Here is an 11,222-nt window from a genome sequence, read left to right on the forward strand (position 1 = left end):
AATAGTCAATAGTGTTAGGGAGAACTAGAAAATGAAGAGTTACTATATTTATAACAAAATATATTTATATTATTAGTAGGGCTAATATATTTTCTAGATATTAGAGATAATGAATAAGTGGAATAAGAATATTTATTTAAATTATTATAGTGAAACGAGATAGTAAGATAGGCAGTGGAGGATATAGTTTTGGATTTCAATTAACATGTAGGAGAAATAAGGCTAAGAGAGATTGGTAAGGGTACTATGATTATTAGGTGAGATTTTTAGTATAATTGCTTATTTTAATTACTAGTAGGTTATGAGTAAGAAAGATAGAGAGAGATATAACAATGAAGAAGGATGATTATATAAGGAGCTAGTTAATAGGAGTATTTAGTGTAGTAAGGTGTAGTAAAAAGTATAATTAAGATATATGAGGGCAATACTTGTAATGATAATAAGAAAGTTATCATCCAATTAAATGAAGATTAGTGAAGTAGAGAAATATCGATATATAACAAGATTTTAAGACTAAGACAGATAAGGAGAGAATATATTTTATTTAATTGAGAGAGTTCAAGAACTTAGGTCGAGAGAATACGACAATATGTAAGGATTAATAAGAGTAATTAAGATGTGAATATTGATAATATTATATGATTGATAGGTAGCTCATATAAACAAGAACTATATAAGTAGATATACTTAATAATTATTTTTTAATACTTTTTTTTTAATAAGTAGATATACACAATTATATAAGTAGATATGCATAATTATATAAGTAGATATAGGTAATATTTTTTAATAATTTTGTAATATAGATGGGATAAATTCGGTGGAGCCCAATAAGTGTTTGATAAAATGCCTGAATGTGGCCAAAACTATGATACAAGCTTCACAATCAAATTTTCAATGGATTGAGATCAAAATAATGATTAAAAAAATATTTAAAGGAAATTTTTTACCAAAGGGGTTTCACATCATCACCATAATGTCCTAATTTGGGTGGTTGAAGATGGGGGATTGTTTGCCGCCCTTGACTTATGTATGTGTCTCAACCATTTTCCTCCATGTTGAGATGCTTTAGGTGTGTCCTCCTGTATGTTGGGAATAGTCGATGGGGTGCCACACCCCTCCTCTTGGTCTATTTAACATCAAAAGGATCTCTCACCACTGTTATGGATCTGGATCAGAAGTTGGTAATTTGGAGGCCATTTTGCCCTTTTAAAGGCATAGGAAGGACCTCCCATGGTTGTAGATGGCATGGACCAGACTAGGGTTTCCTCTAAAGCCCTCAAAATGCCTTCGGATGTGCCCCTTGGCCTTAAACTTCCCTCTAGCCAAAGGAGGACAAACGATAGAGGTGGGGATGGATGGAACTGCCCCTCACCATTGGATCTTATAGAGCAAAGGTTTAATGTCTGCGATTAAATCACAGCCATGGATCCCTATTATATTTTGGTGCACCCCTACCACATCAATGTCTATGTCATTGTCTCTGTAAGTCATTTTCTCCATTATGATTCGCCCATCAAGGAGGTCCGCAGAAGCCTAGAATAGAAAAATAAAGGAAGAATTAATAACAATAAAAATATCTTGCCATCCAATTTTCTGTAATAATATTGGAAAGCTGAGATTATACTGGAGTACTTAAATAAGCTCATTATGACGCGAGTTTTGGGCCAGGTCGGGTCAAAGCCCAGTCATAGTGGCCTTCTGTTTTTCTTAAAATTGCGGCCCATAGGGCATGATCCATTTATTTGCTTCTCACTCTAGGTCTCTCTAATAAAACAAAACAGTTTAGATAGATGTCCCATATCAGAGTAATCAAGAAATACAAATGGTATATAAATGATATCTGAATATGGTAGATTAAAATGCCATCTCTCCTGTGGCTCGCAGGCTGTCTCTTCATTGTCCTCTCCGAATACAGTGGGACCTCTTTGTGGGCCTTCTTGGGAGGTGACATCGACACCAGATAGGGCCTAGAGGGTCAAACACATAGGGCTATAAAAGCATTGGTAGATATACTTTTAATTAATGGATTTTTATGAAAATTACTAAGGAATATAAAAAGGGGAAGGGTACCCATTTAGACATCTATGCCAGCCAGATCTGGGAGTCCCCCCCCCAAACCCTTTCTTCCTTCTAATCTTCCCCATTCATCAAAGAAGACTGTCTTCATAGTGCGAAGATCTACGAGAGCTTTCGTAAGTTCAAAAAGTACATGTTAATATGTCATTATTTAAGGGTGTTTTGAACTTAATCAATAAAATTTGTTTATCCCTTAGTGCTTAAGTAAGGGCTTGAACTCTAAGGAGGCGATGGTAAAATTCACTTTTTATCGACGTAGGGTTTAGAACTCTAATTTGGACTGATATGACATTCTTTTTACTCAAGTGAAAACAATGCTTGTAAGTTGTATTTAACCTTAAACCTTTTTAAATTTAAATTATCTCAATTAACAGAGATTTAATTTCTATTTTTTTGTTATCAATGAGAATCTGATTTATGATCAGTTAGCAATTCTTGATGAGAATTGCTAAATAATCCCCTAATTAGATTGACTATAATTAGATTTTAGAATATTAGCATTACTCTTCACTAAATTGTGTTAGTCACTAAAGTCTAGATCAAAAGTTGCCCCTTAACATGCCTCATTCATTTTATCCAAAAACTTAATTCAGTTTGAATTATGTTTTGCGTTATTTAGTGAATTGGAAATGGTTTAGAAACTTATTACATCCTAATTGATTTCTTAAAAAAAATTTTAAAACCTAATCACAGTTTCTCACGGATTGGAAGTCATAAGAAGACTTTTATGGTGTTCTTGCATTTTTATCCAAATTTATCTCGAAATTGGAAAGATACCTTAATTAGCTAATCGTGACTACGATCTGCTAATTAACAAAATTAGGAGCTAATATGAGTGATTGGAAATTCGATTCGATTCAATTTGGTTTCACATCAACTAAAGAATATTTATTGATTCTAAAACAAAGGAAAATTCGAGAATTAAAAGGATTGAAATTGAAATTTAAAGCAATAACTTTGAACGAAGCGAAACTTTAAAATTGCTGAAATTGAATACAAAATCAAGTGTAAAATTAATTCAGATTGAACCTAGAAGTGCCATTAGTGATTGTGAATTAATTGGAACAAATTCTGTGCAACGAACAACATGATTTTCCACGAACTGATGCTTGAATTTGGGGTAGAATGCGGTGCCGAATCATCAAAATTACTGTCCAAATCGAATTCCGAATGCACTTCAAGCTGTTCTTGAGTCAAAGAGGGAGCTAGGCAACTTCTCCTCTCGCTTCAGGATCAAGACAACCTTTAATTTTTGGTTTCCCCCAATTTATCGCCGTAAGATCGGAAGAACTCATTCTTCTGATTCTTTTACTAACCCCCATCTTTTTCGCTTTGTATGTAGGTGATACAGAGCGTCGCGATTGGTCCACGTGGTGCCGCGCACGTGTCATCCTTCATACGCGCGGCGCTGCGTACATGTGATTTGTACAGACGAAACTTCATAGTATGGATGAGATCTGAGAGCTGATCGGTCCACGTATTACTGCAGACGGGCTTGGCTCGCTATGTCACACGCAGTGAGTTAAGTCACACGGGATTGGTCCACGCGATGCTTCCTATGGGGCACGACACGCATGTTGATGTGTACGTGCACATCATGAACTTAATGTGTTTTCCTCACTCCTAATTGGGCCGCGTGCTTTTTGGTGTGTTTCTTGCGTGTTTAACACCTGATTAGATCTTAAACTGGCCCAATAAGGGCCAGTTTCAATAAAAAAACCATTTTTATTCAAAATCAACTGAAATAAATTGTAAAAATTATTGATTAATGCAAAGAAAAATGTTTTATTAACTTCTAAAATAATTTTTGTGATTTATTTCTTTTTGTTTATAGAAATAGGTCAACTAAAAACATTTAATGTCTTATAACATTCAATTTTAAGACGTTTAAAATGTATTTATTAACCTAATTATTTATCAAAAGTATTATTTCTCTTGAAAATTAATAAAAGTCTTGTTTTAACATAAAATCATGATAACATGCACTCAAATTTAATATTTTTAAACGTTAAAATCCACAAATATGATAAAATTAGGATTTTATTAGCTCTTATTTGCATGTTATCAAACTTCAAGAAAAGTTGAACAAGAAATGGAGTTCCCAGAGTACCTTGATCGTATGGATACTTCTAGAGGACAAACATGACCATGGATTTAGACCAATATCCAAGGGAGAAAGTGTTGGGTTCTAGAGGCCTTGATAGGGATGAATAAATCAAAATATTCCCCAGCGGAAGACTTGAACAGAATCGAACGACATCATGAAAACCATAAAATGAAGTACCTTTGCATGGATTGCATCCGTGATTTCTTGGATCTTGGAGTGAGACAAGTCGAGCTGCTCAAGTGTGCAGTCTCTATATGTATCCATGCGATCCTCAGCACGTCGAATCTCCTCCTTCTCGTTGACGAGCCCCATTCTACCTCCACCATCGTCGTTATGCCGTTCCGATTGCATCGGGCATGGAGAGAGGTGTTGGGAGAGGGGAGAAGGGGAAGGCCCCTGAACAATTCTGGCATGGGTGAATTTTGTTCAAAGATTTTCCCTATTTATAATAAGTGGGTATTTTCATAAAAATCCCTAAGACTTAAGTATATCTTTCAACGTCCAAAAGACCATTTGTGTGTGACCCTCTAGGCCCATGTATCAGTCTAGTTAATGATTCTAATGGCCCAATAACCTTTATTGGCCTTCCAAATTAATTAACTATATCATCATATAGATAAATTAATGCCAAATCGATTTAACCCAACCGTTAGGTTGAGTCTCCAACACGTGGGGTGCCAAGCTACACCTCGTGTTCCAGAAGATACAAAGGAGTGTGTATCGACTCACTTCATGGAACCTATTTGTCATTAATTTTCGTGTATGTATAGTTCCTCATCCACTTGACGCTCCTTGGATGACTTAGGGTATGGTCAATTATCAAACCCCAATCAGTCATTCGAGTTAGTACTGATGCATTCGAAAATCATCAGAGAACTCTTCTCCGATATTTTACTGTCTTGGCCAAAGACTTCATCGCATCGTCTTCCTTGATTTGTCACCTCTTATACCGAGGGTGGACGATCATATCTTGACCACTCAATCATCTTCGTGAACTACTTGATGTACACAAACTAAGACCGTTTAGAATCCCATGATTAGAGCCTTGTTGCCCATAGTCAAAGTACAACGGTCCACCCACAAGATGTTTTTGGTGTTTTAGGTCTAGGAACTACTTACACAACCATGACGTGAATCAACCTGATTGAAAGTTTGGTATAATACCATTCGTATGAATCAATTTAGTGAACTCTTTCCACTAAAGAGCACCCACTATCTATCCTTAGTGTCTCCATGGCTACGGGACCGGCCATACTCATCACATGAGTGAGGCTAGATAGTGCTATTCTATCGGATACTTCGATTTCCTTCTCTCGTACCCTTCGAATAGGAATGTTTAGAACACATGTTTAAAGACTTGTGATCTCCGTTTTATGATCTCATCATAATTCACTAAGTTCGATCATGTATTCATGGACTTTATTATAAGCATCACATGTGCACTATATTGAATATGTTCTATTAATGAACATGGAATGAGATGTGGAATGTGTGATTGGCTTGTCTGACACATATATTTCCATCAGAAAGTCATAGGTAGAACAAGTTCCCCACAAGGTTTACATGTTTTCTAAAGTTTCATAGATCAATTTGGAATCAATTATCTATCCCATTGCATAGAAAACTTTTTTCTAACCTTCAATCAAAGCACTAGAACCCTACAAAAACTTATATTTTGAATATTCCTATTTAAAGAATTCTTAGGAAGGAGATATAAATGTCCAATCAGAATAGCAATATCTAGTCCCACTTGAATGACGAGCATGCAAAATATAGCATCCATTAATGTGGAGACACTAAGGATAGATATTGGGTACTCTTTAGAGAGAAAAGTTCACTTAATTAATTCACATGGATTTCTTAATGCCCTCAACAGAATAATACCAAACTATAAATCAATTTTATACAAGTTATCTTATCTTAGGTACAACAAAAGGTTCACCAAGATGATAAAATATAACTTACGAGAGGGGATGTGACAAGTCATTGGCAATGGTAGTTGAATATCATAGAAGAGTTCTCTGATGATTCTCCAACGCATCAGTTAACTTGGATGACTTATTAGGGTGATAGATGACCATAACTTATTAACCCTAGGAGTGCCAAGTAGGTGAGGGAATATACTTATTATTGATAGAAGCATTGATAATGAGAGACTCAATACACTCCTTAGTATCTTCTAGAGCATGTGAACTATTTTGGCACCCCACAAATTGGAATCTTGACCAACTGATTAGGTTAAATTTATCCTTGATTAATGAATATGTATGATGATATAGATAATAAATTAGATTGACAAATGTGGGCCAATAGAGACAATAATTATAGTGATATGTGGGCTTAAAGGCAAACGTTCTTTTGGACATCAGAAGATAAAGTTAAAGTTAAGTGGGCTTTATGAAAAAAACCCATTAATTGTAAATAAGGAAAGTCGTGAATGAAATAAATCTAGGCAAAAGTTCATTACATGTCTCTCCTTTTTCTCCCTTCTCTCCTTTGCTCCCCTTCAATCCCCGTGCTATCAGAATGGTGTAACAACAATTATGGACCAATAATGGGGACCATCAAGACAAAAGAGGGTATTCTTTGATTTGGGAATCATGTGGATAAGTCCTGAGTTTGGACACTTGAATAACTCAACATGTCTCACTCAAGGTCATTGTGGATCCAATCGGGACACAAGTCATTACCTCATGGGTTTTAGAGTGATGCTATGATATAATCTTAAATCAGCTTCTGCATTAATTGTTTAAGTTTCACCTCAACCATAGCCCCAGAACCCAAAAGCGAGGAGTTTTCTACTAATCATTAGCAATCATACAGATTCATGGAAGGAGGCAAACATATCAAATATTTTTATAGATTTGACTATCGTAATTTGATGTATAACACTCTAGGATTTTTGAGCTCAACTTTTGAGGAATTTACTCTAAACTTTTGACCAATCCATACCCCCATATTTTACCATGACTCCAAAATTATGTAAGAAGTTATTTCTAGTTTTGCATATCAAATTTCACTGTGACAATAACATTTGGCAATGAAATCTAAATTTTTTCATTTTCATTCATCAATCTATTGAGGGACTGAGGATTGAGATGGGTTAAAGAAAAAATTAATCAAGGGGTCTGCCTTGGAAAATCAACATTAACCGATGACCTTGTGAACAATTATTTTTTTGTGCTGACATGTGGTAGTTCTCATTTAACTTCTATGATATATGGCTAAGATAGATCAACATCCTTATTATATTAGATAAAATGATTCAATAATCCAAAAAATAATCTGAAATGGTACAATTCTCATCATTACCTCTTTTGGAAATTCAATTCTTCCCTATCCATCTTTGTACATCCTTGTCAACATTCCATATTATCTGCGTACAGTTTCATCATCTGATTTTTGTTTAGAACACTTATTTATCCCAGAGTCACCATTTTTTCAAAAATTCTGATTTTAAATTTGGGTAATTCAGGTTTGTAAAATAATTGATATCTTGATTGTGAATCTATAAATATGAGAAGATGTAAGCATCCTACCTAGGGCACTTGGTCCCCCCTTAGTCATATTACAAGCATTGAGTATCATTTGTGTTTTTGATAACAGGCCATTTGTAGGCACCGTGTACCTTTTGGGTATACCTAAATTGAAATTTTGCTACAATGAACATCACCCTCATATAAGTATCATGGTTCTCCCCCTCAGTGAGACACCAAACCCCATGGAAATACTGCATGCTTATTGAATTTTTGAAAGCCTTTTGTGATGCATGGGGTTAATATCCCATGTAATTTTTACAGTATCAGCTTCTTCAATTCTCCTTCTAATAAGAACCTCATTGTGACTGATAATTCAGATTTGGGGGTAATTAGTGATGAGTTAACTTCACTAATTAGTGTCGTTGGTTTATCCGAATTAAAACAACAAAAATTTATAATAACCTTACTAGAGTAGGGAGAGTAAGGGTCGATCCACAGGGAGCAAGGGTTTTTTTCTTAGGAATTTGTGCTTTAGTTATGTATTTTTTAATAATTTTAGAGGTAGGTTTACTACATATGAAGATAAATAACTAATGAAATAAAAATATATAACAAAGAAAAATAAAATATTATTATAATATTATAATAATATTAATAGGCAGAAAATATTTTTTTGTATTTTTTAGGAGTATTTGAAAGCTAAAACAAAATAGGAAATGAAACAGTTTGGCGCTCTGGACTTAGTCAAAATTTGGCTTAGTCCGGATGCCAAATGGGGAAGATGCCTTGGTGGAGGAGAGAGAAAAAAATGGACTGTACTAAAATTACTCTAGAATGAGTTCTAGAATGAATTTTAGAGCGTGGTTGGATGCACTGGAACCGTCTGGATATTGGCTAGCTGATCTAAGACTAACCAAAAGACAAAAGACGAACAGAAAAGAATGAAAAAGGAGAAATAAGAAGGTAACCTCTTTGTCACACCCGCTAAGGTCCAAGGGACTTCTTCTTCTCCTTTCCACCAGCTTCTTCAGCCCTGGATGCTTCCTGCTCAGCCTAGCACTCACTGAGGTGAATGGATCTATGACTCAATTTCACTTAGGCCACCAAACATTACTTTGGATTGAATCACAAGATGAATTTTACAATAGGGTGAAGGGGTTTATATAGGGAGAGAGAGCAAAGGAGAGCCATTGGATTTTTAATACAATGGATGGCCAGATCTTCTTTTCAGGGTCATGATCCACGTCCATTATGGTCCTCCAATCAGCATTGAGACCTTTGAAATACCCCCTGGACGTTCAAGGCTTCTTTCCTTAATTAGCATTAAAGGTGCTATCTTTAAGTCTCCACCCTTGGATGTTTTGTGGATTGAATGGCTGGATCTTCTTCTCTGGCTTGGATCCACGTCCAAGGTTGTCCTCCAATCATCATTTAAGCCCCTGAAATATTCATAAATAATCATGACTGGACCTTCCCCTTGCCCTCCTTTCTTTGGCCCAACATGCCTCTCGTAATGGGCTTAGTGGAGCTTCCTTAGTGGGCCTTTAGACTAGAGCCAATTGTCTTGCTTTGGGCCTTCTTTCTTGGCCCAGGGTTGTGGCTGAGCCTGCTCCTCTGGTCCAAATAGCTTCCTCTTCATTTAATTATTCCCTTTATTCATGAAAGCTTCACCTAATTCCTGCATCTTCCACATAAACTAAGAAGAGAGTGAGATTCATTCCACTTAACTCATTGAGTTAAGTGGGGTTAGTCCCACAAATGATAATAATTAACTCCAAATTAGAAAAAGGTGATTTTGTTTCATGATGTTTCACAACTTAACATAAATGTTGATAATATATCCAGATAAAGATAAAGAAGTACATAAATTAGCTGAAATTGCACATATATATTACTATCATTTTGGATTTATTAGTGACAATCAGTCATCATGTGAGACCTAGCTAATAGAGTCTAAGAAATACAATAATATCCATGTGTTAGTGACCAAGGGATTGAGGGAAAGGGATGAACCATCCTGTTAACTTAGGATTAAATCTCAGTGTATTGGGACACTCTTCCACTTTGAATGTACTATCATATAATTAACTCATCAACATAGGATTCAACTAAACGACCTTGACAATTATAACAATCTGGGGCTTCATAGATAATTTTATGTTTTTCTTGCCCAATAACTGGGGGAACCAGAAATCATAGAAAATGACTCTAGATCACACAAGTGTTTAGATCCCAATGACAAAACATGGTGTAGCCAAAGAAAAAAAAGAATAAGAGATTGATATCCTAACCTTGCTTCTCCACCATGACTATTGCAATGGCATAGGTATAAGAGGGGAGGCCTCGTCTCCATTAATTTGGGTCACCAAAGCAGCTCTTAATGGTTAGGGTAAACCCCTAGTCCTACCATTCAAGGAGAGTAAACTCACTCCAAAAGAAACAACCAACACTCATGTCACGCCATGCCCTCATCGCCAACCAAAGATCCAAGATCTAAATTCATTTATTATTTGAATGTAAATTTATTAATTTTCTTTAAAGTGTGAAACTTTTAGTTATTTTATCTCTCCTCCAAAGCACAAAAATAAGTCAATGCTGTGGTAGGCCATTTGGTGAATTTTATAATCGAGTTTTCTTCTCAGAATTGACCCTATGATATCATCTGTACTAATTCTGCTGTAACAGGACGCGATGGGATCGTCGGCTCGTGTTACACCACAAGGGACGGGTGTTGAGATATGCGATGAAAGTATGATGCAGTCATTTAGAAAATCAGCGGAAGAGCACTCGGCGGTCGCCGACTAGTTCAATAAGACTGATAGATAGACAAGAGGGGTCTAGGGCTAGACAAGCTCCCAACGACCCATCGGATCTGCTCAAAGACCAACGAAGTGGAGGGTCAATCACTCCCTGTATGTGTCCACAATCGTCGTCAGTAACGATCCTACTCCACCCAAGAATGAAGATCCCTATTCTCAAAGGAAAAAGTGGCTAGACCTAAGATGTAACTCTCCAGCAGAGGGGCGACGAGGATGGCACTGAAGCATGTAATAATACTGAAATGAAGGGGAGTGGAGAAGGGAGTGACCTGTAGTCAGCTGGCCAAGTTGTATGTCATGAATCACGGAATTCTTGGGGACAGTGGCGAATGAGACAGGAACGGACGAGGTGGTCGAAGGGCATCTCCAGGACAATACGTTCAGGTGGGCACCCATAGATGTATCATCGAAGGAACTGTTAGTGTTGACAAGGCAGATTCCAGGCAATCTAGTGGATAGAGGGGGCCCAATGCAGAGATCCACAAACACAATGGAGGGGATCAAAGTTTGCACGATCGTAGATAGACCAACCCCGTCAGCAGAATCAGGTCCAGTTTGGTCAACTTGTGGGCCCTGCACATGGGAACTCTAGGGATTCGATCATGGTCTTGGTGTCTGTTATGTCGATCTGCTTGGCAGCCGATCACTCGTCAAACTAGGGGAAGTCAAAACGGCAATTATTGGATGATCTGCACCTGAAAGCTTGCATCTGCCGGTAATAAGCAGGGCTGGTGAACA

The sequence above is a fragment of the Wolffia australiana genome, chromosome 1 (genome assembly GCF_029677425.1).
Source record: "Wolffia australiana isolate 7733 chromosome 1, ASM2967742v1".
Lineage (NCBI taxonomy): Eukaryota > Viridiplantae > Streptophyta > Magnoliopsida > Alismatales > Araceae > Wolffia > Wolffia australiana.